Source organism: Rousettus aegyptiacus, unplaced genomic scaffold, assembly GCF_014176215.1.
Source record: "Rousettus aegyptiacus isolate mRouAeg1 unplaced genomic scaffold, mRouAeg1.p scaffold_m13_p_9, whole genome shotgun sequence".
In the NCBI taxonomy this organism is placed as follows: domain Eukaryota; kingdom Metazoa; phylum Chordata; class Mammalia; order Chiroptera; family Pteropodidae; genus Rousettus; species Rousettus aegyptiacus.
This window is the reverse complement of record NW_023416312.1, coordinates 102,537,447-102,548,286: the sequence shown is the minus strand read 5'-3', so window position 1 is coordinate 102,548,286 and position 10,840 is coordinate 102,537,447. Positions and strand designations below refer to the sequence as shown.

Below are 10,840 nucleotides of genomic sequence, written 5' to 3'. Positions count from 1 at the left end.
TACATTTTCTTGGAGGTGCTGGTGGAAGGCGGACATATAAATAAATAAAATACATAGTACATCTGATGATGGTAAGTGCTATGGAGAAAAATGCAGAGCGAAGAGAGATCCAGAGTACTGGGAAAAGGGGTGGCGATTTTAAACGGGGTGACAGAGGAAAGCCTCATTTAAGAAGTGATATTAACGTACGGTTAACTCTTGGGAATGGAATGATACGGGTGAGTGCTTCTTTCACTATTTCATTTTTAATTTGGGGGATTATGGTGATTTTTAATTTGTGTTTTTCACTATTTTTCAGATTAAATATATGATGTTACAGTGTTTATCACAGTCATTTCTTAAGAAGCATTAATATTCTTTTTTATTGTTATTTATTGATAGCCTAGAAGGATCAGAGGTTCTTTCTTGCAATAACAGAAAAAGAGCAGCATCCAGAGGCATAAACCTCTTGTCCTCTGACAAAAGAAGTCCCCAGCCTCCTCACCTTGACCACGGAGTCCCAAGCTCTGTACAACCCACAGTAAAGACAGTTCTTCTCTGTCCATAAACAAGATCTGTGTGATTGAACACAGTATACATCACACCCTTCGGCGGGCCTGAACGTCCCAATTCCACCCCTCACCTACCAGTGTGACAGACAGAGAAAAGCGGCCACGACAGTAAACTGCGACTGGAACTTAGTCCTGTTAGGCTTGTCGGGCCCACATCCTCCACGGCGCACTGTGCTGCTCTCCTCCGTAAGAACTCTTCTCCCATGTCATTCCAACAGATCGGCAGGCTCCGGACGTGGCAAGGGAGAGAATGGCATGTTGTTATGAGCAGCAGAGAATAAGAACTTGTTCAACAGCACATGTCAGCTCCTGGCAGAACTAAAACTTATGATTGCTAGTTGTTTTAGCCCTTCTATGCTTAGCATGTGGAAGAAAGAGTAGTAGGCTGGCTACGATCCAATCTCCATTTTCTGCTTTCCTCATTCCATGATGGCTCAGGGTGAATGACAAGAGAGCAATTCGGCTTCATTACCTTTAGGATCCGGTGCTGTGACTTCTTTGGGGCCCGATGGCTTGGTGGCTCCGTTGAGCCTTCCTGTAGTTCCCAGGAGATCCTTGCTAGCCACACACAGCTTGGCTAGTAGTTTCGTGAGCCTGCACTGCCAGCTCCTGAAACATCTCCTCGTTGGCCTATTTATTTCCTGGACACGAAGGATCTCCAATAAACACTGGAAGTTCGTGCCCAGAATCATAATAAGTTTCAGCCAGTGGTGGTTTGTGGCTCCTTCTGGTGACCCAGTCTCTGGGCATCAGGAACCAGGAACCCCCAAGGTGGAGTGAAGTCAAACAGATAATATCCAAGGAGTCACTGACCGTTCTGAGTTTCCTTCAGAGGTCATATCCACAGTCACAGTCGGAGTATTTCATCAGTTTGTAACAGTTCCCTGGAGGAGAGGGACATGAGACAAATCTAGACTCCTGGTCCCGTAGGAAAGCCTCTTAATGGACAATCTCAGCAGTATATCAATAGGCGCAGAAAAAGCATTTGACAAGATACAGCATCCACTTACAATTAAAACACTTAATATAATGGGTATAGAAGGAAAGTGCCTCAACACAATAAAGGCCATATACGACGAACGCTCAGGTGACATCACACCTAATGGTGAAAAGCTAAAAGCCTTCTAAGATTAGGAACAAGGTGAGGCTGTCCATTATGGTCACTTTTCTTCAATACAGTATTGGAAGTCCTAACAAGAGCAATCGGTCAAGAGAAAGAAATGAAAGGCATCCACATTGGGAGTAAAGAAGTCAAATTGTCATTTTTTGCAGATGTCATGATTCCCTGTATAGAAAACCCTAACGACTACACACAAAAATATCTGTTAGAAACAATAAACAAATATATTAAGTCATAGGATACAAAAATCAATGTACAAAAATCCACTGTGTTCCTTTACACTAACAATGAAATTTCGAAAAAAGAAATTTTAAATTCCTTTTAATCTAAATTTTACATTAGAAATTCCTTTTCTAGTTGCAACAAAAGAATAAAAAAATACCTAGGAATAAATTTAAGAAAGGATGTGAAGAACCTATACACTGAAAACTATAAGACATTATTAAAAGAAATTGAAGACATGAAAAAATGGAAAAATCAACATAGTTAAAATGACCATCTTACCCAAAGCAATTTGCAGGGTTAATGTAATCCACATCAAAATACACATTTTTTTAAAGAAATAGAACAAAAAATCATCTATGGAATCAAAAAAGGCCCCGAATCGCCAAAGTTATCCTGAGAAAAAAGAACGAGACCAGAGGTATCATATTGCCTGACTTCAAATTATACTACAAAGTGACAATAATCAAAACAGGATGGTATCGGCAGAAAAACAGACACATGGACCAGTGGAACAGAACCGAGAGCCCAGAAACAAACCCCTGTATATAGGGGTGAAAAATTTTGGATAAAGGAGGCAAAATCATACAATGGAGAAGAGAAGGCCTCTTCAATAAATGGTGCTGGAAAACTTGGAAAGTCACATGTGAGAGAATGAAACTACACTGCTATCTGTCTCCATACCCCAAAATTTACTCAAAACGAATCAAAGACCTAAACATAAGACCTGAAACAAAAAATTCCAAAGAAGAAAACAGGTACTACACTCATGGGCCTTGGATTTAGCGAGGATTTTACGAAATTGACCTCAAAGGCAAGGGAAGTAAAAGCAAAAATAAATGAATGGGACTGCATCAAACTAAAAGGCTTCTGCACAGCAGAAGAAACAATCAACAAGGCAAAAAGGCAATCATCTGAATGGGAGAATATATCTGCAAACAACACCTCTGATAAGGGGCTAATATCTAAAATATACAAAGAACTCATACAGCTCAAGAACAACAACAAAAAACAAACAATCTGATTAAAAAATGGGCAGAGGACTTGAACAGATATTTCTCCAAAGATGACATGCAAATGGCCAACAGGTATATGAAAAGATTCTCAATCTCACGAGCTATTAGGGAAATGCAAATCAAAACCACAGGGAGATGCCACCTCACACCTGTTAGAGTGCCTGTCATCAACAGGGCAAGTAATAACAAGTGTTGGGAGGCTATGGGGAAAAGGGAGCCCTCATACTCTTCTGGTGGGAATGTAAATTGGTACATTCACTGTGGAAAACAGTACGGAGGGTCCTCTAAAAATTAAGAACAGAATTACCATGTGACCCAGCAATTCCCCTACTGGGTACCCACCCCCAAAATTTGAAAATATTTATCTGTAAAGATATATGCACCCCAAAGTTCACTGCAGTGTTATTCTTCATGGTGACTAAGACACGGAAACAGTCAAAGTGTCTTTTGACTGATGATTGGATAAAGAAGCTGTGGTATGCACATACAATGGAATATTAGTCATAAGATGAAATACTGTCATTTGCAACAACATGGATGGATCTTCAGAAGATCATGCTAAGCAAAATTAATCAGATAGGAAAAGTTGAGAACTATATGATTTCACGCATATGTGGGATATAAAACTAAAAGCAACAAATGAACAAGACAAACAGACTCACAGACAACAGTTTAAGGGTTACAAGCGGGGAAGCAGGGAGAGGGGGAGGTAGATCAGGGTAAAGGAAGTCAAAAACATGGTGGTGGAAGGAGATTTGCCTTTGGGCGGTGAGCACACAACACAATATGCAGCTGACATATTATTGAATTGTATACTTGAAACCTATATAATTTAATTAAGCAATGGCATCCCAATAATTTTTTGAAGATTAAAAAAAAAATCTCCAGAGGTTTCTCATGAGTAATTCTGGTCTTATTCTTAATGAAGATTTTACTACTATTCTGTATGATGGAGGTTAAACAAGGCTACATTTAGTGCTCCTTTTCTGCATGATCATCTGGGGCTTCCTGGGGGCAAATTGGTGAGCTCCTGGTATTCTCCAAGTTATACCAGCCACTCTACTATAAAAGGGACAGAAATAAACACCTTATTTATCTACTATATAACAGCTAATTTACCACCATTACCTAGTTGAATTCCCCCACACACACCAAAAATTACAAAAATGATATGATTTTCATCACCATTTGATGGATGAGGCTGAAAGACACAGAAGAAGCTGGCCCAAGTCATATAGCCAGAAAGTGGCATCATCAGGAATTGGACATTGATCTGTCTGGCACCAGAGTCACCAAGCATTCAAAGACACGTTAGGATTTTAGATACCCTGTTGGTCAGGTGACTAGGGATCCATGGTCCCAAAAATTTCCACTGAGAGAGGAAGTGACAATACCTGGATCATTTTCCTTGCAAGATGGAGACCAGGGTTAGTGAGCATGCGCATATTCATCTGTCCCTCTACTCAGCCACTTCGTTGTCACCCACACAGTGCCCTACTGAGCTTTGACTGTGGCTCTCGCCCTGACTACTCAGCAGACCATGAGAGAATCAGGTAGTATAATTACAGCATCTTAGATACAGAACAAATTGAGTTCAATTTCTCATATTGCAGAAGGGGAAATTGAGGCCCAGAGAGAGAAGACTTCCTGAAGGTAAACACGGCTAGTTGGTGGGGTTGCTGAGACTCGAATGAACATTTCCCAATTCTAGTGCAACAAATGCCCTTTTGTTATAACGAGGCTAGTTTACGGCAAGTTGGCAGTAAACCTCGCCTCCTGATTTCCCTATCAACGTTATTTGCACTGCATTGCAGGTGACCTCTTGCCTTCTGAATTGTTTAGTCTATGAGCATCTGTGAGCAGGGCCAACTTGATAGCGAGATGGAACAGACAGTTGTCCATGAGTGATTTTGAATGATAACTTGCCCCTACGCCCCTTCCCTCCCCTAGCTTAACATAGTTCTCGAATTTCTATTATTGGTGCTCCATTTCTAAAACAAACAAACAAACAAATGAATAAATGAATGAACGAATGAATAAAACTAAAATCAAATAATATTGAATGTCAACTGTAATTGAAAAATACTTTTTTAAAGGGGGGGAAGTTGAAGGGGAATAAGGGGTTCAAATCTTTAGTTATAAAATAAGTCATGTAAATTTAAAGTACAGCATAGAGAATGTAGTCGAAAATATTGTAATAACAATGTACGGTGCCAGGTAGGTACTACACTTGTCACAGTGATCACTTCTCTAGGTACATGAATGTTGAATAACTATGGCGTACACCTTAAACTAATATAACATTGTATAGTAGCTATATTTTATTAATCTTTTAAAGAAAAAAATAGTTTAATGTCCCCTGTGAAGAGTCAGGAGACAGAAGATAATTTTGTTTCAGCCATTAAAACCCTGGCAGATCTATAACGAATTTCCGCTCTTAGTGCGTGTAGGGTGAATGCGGTGAAGGATGGAGCAGCACGGATACTTTACAAACATCTTGAAAAGAACACACCGAAAATCTTATTTGCATAAAGTCTTTCGGTTTCTTTGGAAAGGCACAGAAGCCACTGGGAAGCACATAGAAGGAGCCTGGAAAGTTGCTATTAAATTTTTGGGAAAAAACTTCAGATCAATAGGTTACCCCTAAGGTCTAGGGTGAAGAGTTTTTAATTTTTTATGTTATTGTGAATGGAACTATCTTCTTAATTTCATTTTCAGATTGTTCGTTGCTATACATCGAAATACAATTGATTATTGTATATTGATCTCGTATTCTGAAGCCTTGCTGAAATCATTTAATATTTCTAGTTTTTTATAGATTCTTTAAATATTACAATATACAAATTCATGTCATCTGTGAATAGAGATGGTTTTACATATTTCTTTACAATCTTAATGGCTTCAAAAAATTTGTCTTACCTAATTTCTAGAATCTAAAGTATCACATTGACTAGAAGTGGCCGAGACTAGACATCCTTGTCTTTTTCCTGATAATAGCAGGGAAAGCTTACAGCCCTTTACCATTAAATATAAGGTAACTTGTGGGTGTTTTGCTGATGCTCTTAATCAGTTTAAAGAGGTTCCCTATATTTTCACTCTGTTCACTATTATAAACAACATGGTGTAGAATGTGACTGTGTATAATTTTTTGTACATTTCTCATGTTATTAGTATGAATTATAGGGTGCAAGGAATACTCATTTTTAAGGCATTTGGTACACACTGCTGAACTCTAACCAGGATGAAGAACCCCTCCAGGACTTGGTAATAAGTCCCACGGATGGGTAGAGGCATGTCAAACTCTGTTCCATGACATGAGATCAACCACACGCATGCCCTTGAAGTAGGTACCTACACTAGGAAGATCCAGACACAGACTCCCAGAAATACTCGTTTTGAAGAATGCTTGCTTGGGGTCAATAAAATCTTTGGGGAAGCCTTAATGCCTGCTGTGTTTGTTGGGAGAACGAATAGTGCCTCATGTATTATTTACAGGCCCTTCAGCCAGAGAGACTTTGGCATGATGTTGGGAATAATTATTTCAATATGGAGCTTCATAAAAAGACAGAATCTGAAAATCATTTTTTCTGGAGTGAGAAAATGCAATGTTCCATTTTCCTTGCTGTTTTATCTTGTCCAAATCACTTCGCTTTTGTGAGCCTCAATTTTCTGATCTGTCAAATGGTGGTGATGATGTTGGTGGTAATGGTGAAGATTTACTCACTATCTCTCCAACTATGAGGTTCGAGTGAGTAAATGAATGTGAAAATGCTTGGGAATTTGAGTAAGGGTAAACATCATGGGACACTACAAAGACACTCACACAGGGAGTGGTTCGCTATTTGGCCCTGACTTTTATTTCCCTTTCCTTTACCCCTGGATCTAGCTCCAAAATACATCTACTTGCCTCTGCCTCCATTCTTGACACCCAAATCCAAACCAGTATCGTCTCAGGCCTTGGTCTCCCTCTTCCTCCCTTCACCCAAGGGGAGCTTTGAAATTAAGTCACATCACGTATTTTCCTATTTTAAAACCCTGCTGTCATATCACATCACATTTAGAATACCAACCAAACTCCTCACCGCTGCCTGTAGCCCCATGGTTCCCCTTGCAATCTCATACTTCTCTCCCCTTTACTCAGAGCATGTACTGCACTTAAGCCACACCGGCTTTTACGGGTTCCTCTAATTCACCCCGACACTCAGCACAGGAACTGAGCATGTGTGCTCTCTCTGCCTGAAATGTACTTCCTTCCTCTGTTCACTTTTTTTCTTTACAACTTCAGCTCAGTCATCACTTCTTCCAAGAAGCCTTCTCTAACTGTCTCATTAGAGAAATTCCCCTGATTACGGGCTCTCCTATCATCTACCCTTTGTAGCACTTGTGTATCCCAAGAGCTGCTTCTGATCTGGGCTTTGGGAATTAAAATTATAGAACTGAAAAATTAATGACCAAAAGTTTTAAAAAAATACTTAATGGTGAGGCTCAACAGAAGAATGACAGGCCAGAGAAAGAGTCAGTGAACTTGATGATAGACTGATATCAATTATCCTATCTGTAAAACAGAGAAAATAGGCTGAAAAAGATTGACAGAAATTTAGGAACCTGTGGGACTATACAGAAGATTTAACATTTGTGTCATCAGAGTTCCCAAAGGAGAAGGGACATAGAGTGGGATTATAAAACATTTGAAGAAATAATGGCTGAAATTCCAAAATTTAGCAAAAGGTATATAAACCTACAAATTCAAGATGCTGAGTGAACCCAAAACAGGATAAACTCAAAGAAATCCATGACAAGAGACATAATTATCAAACTTCTGAAAATGAAAGAGAAATTTAAAAATCTTGAAAGTTTTGAGAGAGAAATGACATCTTACCTACAGGGGTAAAACAGCTTAAATGAGGGAAAACTTATTCTCCAAAACTGCGGACTGAAGGAAATCACGAAACATTTCGCAAGTGCTGCAAATAAAAAAAAGAACTATCAACCCAGAATGTTGTGTGCAGTGAAATAGTGTTCAAAGTCAAGGGGAAAAGAAGATATCCTCAGATGAAGGGAATTAGTTTAGCTTTGTCACCAGCAAACTTGATCTAAAATGCTGCCTAACGGAAGTTCTTGAAAAAGAAAGGGAACAATAAAAGTAGAAATCTTGCAACGTCAGGGAGGAAAGAAAAAACAATGGAAAGCAGAAAAACAAGGATAAATATAACAGACTTTAATCCTCCTCCTGAGTTGTCTAAAATGTGTTTGTGAATTGAAGCAAAAACTATTATACTGTCTGATGTGGTTCTCAATGTATATGAAGAAAATATTTAAGAAAATTGTATTATAAATAGGGGAGGGTAAAGGGATGTAAAAGAAGGTAAGTTTTCTCTATTTCACTCAAACTGATGAAATGATGATATCAGTAGACTATGCTAAGTTATATAGAATATGATACCTAGAGCAACTAAGCTATACCACAAATCTATGCAAAGAAGTACACACAGACACACTACAGTTAAATAAGAATGAGATTCTAAAGAATGTTCAAATAACTAACAGAGAGGCAGAACAAAGGAAACAGAAAAACAAATACCGAAGGAACAAACAGAATACCAAAACTAAAATGGCAGACAAAAGCCATAAGATATTAGAAATTGCTTCAAATGTAAATTGTCTACATATACCAATTAAAATATAAAAATCATCAAAGGAAATTTTTTAAAAGATCCCACTATATGCTATCTATAAAAAACTCACTTCAAACATAATATATATTATTGAATGTAAAAAGATGTGAAAAGGTAAATAATGCAAAAATAATAAAAATCAAGTATGACTATATTCATATCAGGTAAAGGAGATTTCGGGGCAAAAATAATTATTGATGACAAAGAGAAACATAACGTGATGGTAAAACTATCAATATGCCAAGAATATCTAGCAATTTAAAACATGTATGCACCAAAAACAGAGTTGAAAAGTACAAAACTCAAAACCTTATTTTAAAAAAACTGATAAAACTGAAAAAAGAAATGGGGAAATCCACAATTGCAGCCAGAGACTTCAACGCCTCACTCTTAACAACTGATAAAACTACTAACCAGGTAGCAAGGGTACAGAAAAACTCCATAACTCTATCGAACTACAGGATTTATTCAACATTTATAAAAGACAACAGCAACAACAGCAGCAGAATGCGCTTTCTTTTCAAGTTCCCATGAAACATTTACCATGAAAGACTAAATCCTAGGCCATGATATAAAACAACCTCAATGTCAAAATATCGAAGTCATATAGATATATTCTCTGACCATAATAGAATAAAAGTAGAAGCAATATCAGAACGACAAAAAAGAAAACTACAAATATCCTTTGTATATATACTTATGAATCCACTCCACAACGAAGTCGTATTAGCCCCATGGGTTAAGCGGTGTTTATTCTAGAGTTGCAAGGCTGGTTCACCATGTGAAAGTCAATCATTGTAATCCACCATATTAAAAACAGGTGAATTAAGTAAAATATTGTGATCATATAAATCGATACAGGTAAAGTATTAGACAACGTTCAACACCTAATCATGACAAAAACTCTTAGAAACAAGAAATTGAGGAAAACTTCCTCAGTTTGACAAAGAACATTTATATTAAAAAAAAAACCGCACAGCTAATATCATATTTAATGGTGAAAGACCAAATGTTTTCCCTCTAAATTTGGGAACAAGGCAGGAATCTGCCTTCAGCACTGCTGTTGAACATATTACTGGAAGTGCCAGCCAGTGCACTAAGGCAAGAACAACTAAAAAAGGCATATAGATACGAAAGAAGGAAATAAAACTCTCCCTATTTGCAGATGATGTGATTGTCTGTATAAAAAATCTCAAGGAATCTATAAAAAAAATCCAGAAAGTAATAAGGGAGTTCAGCAAGTTTGCAGGATACACAGTGAACAAATGAAAAGCAAATACATTTCTATATACTAGCAATAAACATGTAAAAAACAAAATTAAAAATACAATACCATTTATACTCATTCAAAACTGAATCACTTAGGTGTAAATCTAACAAAATATGTATAGGACTTCTATGTTGAAAACTACAAAATGTTATGAAAGAAATCAGTAAACATCTAAATGAATAAAGCAACCCACCATGTTCATAGATTAGAAGACTCAACATTATAAAGGTGTCACCCGCCCCCAAATCCATATACACATTTAATACAATATATAGAGATAATATTGTTTTTATGTGTATATGGACAAAACTATCCTAAAATTACATTAAAAATGCAAAGGAACCAGAATAGCCAAAACCATTGTGAACAAAAAAAATTGCAATCACTCTATGAGATATTAGTGATTATACTATGTGGTATTATTGGAGGGATAGACAAATAGAGAAACTGAACAGAATAGAGAACCTATAAATAAACCACATAAATATGCCCAACTGATTTTCAACAAAGGTACAAAACAAGTCAATGGAGTAAAGATGCCTTTTCAGAACATGCTGCTTGAGCAATTGGAATTCCACAGACCAAAACCAAACAAACAAACAAACAAACAAACAAAACAATAAAAAAGCATGAATCTAAACCTTACACCTTACATAAAAATTAACTCTACGTGGACTTAGTTATAAAATGTAAAACTATGAAACTTTCAGAGTAAAATACAGGAGAAAATCTTTGGTATTTAGGATTAGGATGAGAGTTCTTAGATTGACACTAAAAAGTAAGCCATAAGAGCAAAAAAAACACAATAAATTATACTTCATCAAATTAAAAAAAACTCTTTGCTCTGTAAAAGACCTTGTCAGGGGTAGTCAGAGTCATACTATAGATTGCAAAAAATATTTGCTAGCCACACATCTACAAAAGACTCATATCTAGAATATAAAGAACTTTAACAATACAACAGCAACAAGGGTCAGTCTAATTGG

The 10,840-nt window shown here is 37.1% G+C and overlaps 1 long non-coding RNA gene across 1 annotated transcript in view; it reads right to left on the bottom strand.

Annotated features, from left to right (window-relative positions):
- Positions 1 to 204: 204 nt before the first annotated feature.
- Positions 205 to 10,840, bottom strand: part of LOC107517465 — a 72,584-nt gene continuing 61,948 nt past the window's right edge. The window contains exon 4 of the long non-coding RNA XR_001598525.2: positions 205 to 1,435. This is a non-coding gene — a long non-coding RNA (uncharacterized LOC107517465). The remainder of the gene's footprint in view (positions 1,436 to 10,840) is intronic.